Source organism: Aplysia californica, unplaced genomic scaffold (genome assembly GCF_000002075.1).
Source record: "Aplysia californica isolate F4 #8 unplaced genomic scaffold, AplCal3.0 scaffold01533, whole genome shotgun sequence".
Lineage (NCBI taxonomy): Eukaryota > Metazoa > Mollusca > Gastropoda > Aplysiida > Aplysiidae > Aplysia > Aplysia californica.
Genome location: NW_004798803.1, coordinates 18,103 through 20,232, shown reverse-complemented (window position 1 = coordinate 20,232; position 2,130 = coordinate 18,103). Strand labels below are relative to the sequence as shown.

The 2,130-nt window shown below is 43.2% G+C and overlaps 1 long non-coding RNA gene across 1 annotated transcript; it reads left to right on the top strand.

Annotated features, from left to right (window-relative positions):
- The first annotated feature begins 14 nt into the window (after nucleotides 1-14).
- LOC118479040 lies at nucleotides 15-2,124 on the top strand. Its single transcript, XR_004859439.1, has 3 exons — nucleotides 15-221; nucleotides 800-994; nucleotides 1,961-2,124. It is a non-coding gene; the product is annotated as an uncharacterized LOC118479040 (long non-coding RNA).
- The last annotated feature ends 6 nt before the right edge of the window (nucleotides 2,125-2,130 follow it).

Genomic DNA, 2,130 nt, shown 5'->3' with positions numbered 1-2,130 from the left:
CTTATATGACCGTATTGTGTTGCAAGTGCCGTAAAACTCTTACTAAAACAACAATTTTTCTCCTCTGTTTGTTCCTGGCCAGGCGGTCCTGGAGGAGTTTGAGGACAAGCTGAGCCAGGCACACACACGGGGGCTGGACCAGGAGGGCGCGGTGGGGCGGGCCGCGGGCAAGTCTGTGTGTGAGCGGCCCGTCGGGAGAGCAGGGGGCAGGAAAACTCCAGGTATGTTTCACACCTGCCTGCCAGTATGTTTGGGACGTTTGATGTACATTGACATAAGACATATTATTATATATATATATACTGAACATGCTGATAATAAACTACAAACATGCCATTTGTCTTAATTCTGTGCCTTGTTCTGTACACACAGTCCAGTATAACTGTCATAATTCTGTGCCATGTCCAGTACACATTCTCCAGTCTTATTGTCATGTTTTGTGGTATGTCCAGTACACATTCTCCAGTGTTATTGTCATGATTTGTGGTATGTCCAGTACACATTATCAAACATCTGTCTTCTATCCTTTTCTTTGTATGTTACTCTCTAGTAACACCGCTAATTTTTAGCACTTGTATGACCTTGTTGTGTTGCAAGTGCCGTAAAACTCTTACTAAAACTAAAACATCTATCTTCTGTATATCTCTCTTTCTTTTTCTTTTTCTGTTACTCCTTAGTAACACTTGTAATCTCCGGCACTTATACGACCTATTTGTGTTGCAAGTGCCGTAAAACTCTTGCTAAAACTAAGACTAAAACATTGTTACCAAAGCTAAAGACTGTCTCTTCTTGCACGCAGCTCGTAAGAAACCAAACTCCTCTAACAAAGAGAATGATGGCGTGGACTGTGACGAAGAAAACGCTGGAGGTAGAAAGACACGAGCGGCGCGGGGAGGGACAGGCAAGGGGACGAAACCCAAAGGGAAACAACAAAAGTTCACACTGGACTCGGATGATGACAACGACGACGATTTGTTTGATGTTGGCAATGACGGTGAGTGTGTGTGTGTATGTGTTTGTGTGAGCGTCCAGTGTGTGTGTGTGTGCGTGCGTGTGTGTATGTGTTTGTGTGAACGTCCAGTGTGTGTGCGTGTGTATATGTGTGTTATGTGTTTGTGTGAGCGACCAGCGTGTGTGTTGGGAGGGGGGATCTGCTGATGTATGTGTTTGTGTGAGCGTCCGGTGTATGTGTGTGTGCGTGTGTATATGTGTGTTTGTGTGAACGACCAGCGTGTGTGTTGGGAGGGGGGATCTGCTGATGTATGTGTTTGTGTGAGCGTCCGGTGTATGTGTGTGTGCGTGTGTATATGTGTGTTTGTGTGAACGACCAGCGTGTGTGTTGGGAGGGGGGATCTGCTGATGTACTGGGGATTTTGGTGGGGGATTTTTAAATCGTTATTTCGGTTATTTTCACGGAAATTTCTTTTCAAAACATTTTTGGCCAAAATAGAATGTTTTCCAAACTGAACCCACTTGTTTACAAACATGGGCAGATTTTGATGAGGAAATTTGTGAGCGGTATAACGCAGGGAAACTTGTCTATACGAAGCACCTGCTGTGTCACAGGAAACACACACGCTGACCACGAATATTGCACACAAGGTCAAGTCGTTTGAACTGCTCTTTAGAGTATGTATCTATAGAACTCCAAAGGTCTCGTAATTAAATTCCTGCATGTGGTTGAATGATGCGTCTTTTGTGCTATGTACATTTTGTCAGCTTTACTTCTCTTTTCATATTGAATTTTATTGAGAGTAATATATGATTTTACATTTTTTTAATGTATACCTGCATGTGTTTTTATAATTTTACGGTCCTGTACAGCCAAGAAAAATTTCCTTCTTAGATAATAAAGTATTATCTTATCTTATCTTATTATACTTGACCTTTGCTCTCTAAACACTTTCTCTAATCTCTAATCTCATCAGCTAACTGGTCCATTGTATGTTTCTCCGTCCAGGCTCCGACAATGACCTTGACCCTGTCATCACCCCGGCCAAGTCTCCGTCAAAGGGCAGATCACGGCGAGGCAAGGTGGCGCTCACGCCTCTCCAGTCTCCGTGAAATTGTCACACTCATATGTTGCCTCTCACATGTTCACTCTTTTTTTTTTCTCTTTCTTTCTTTCTC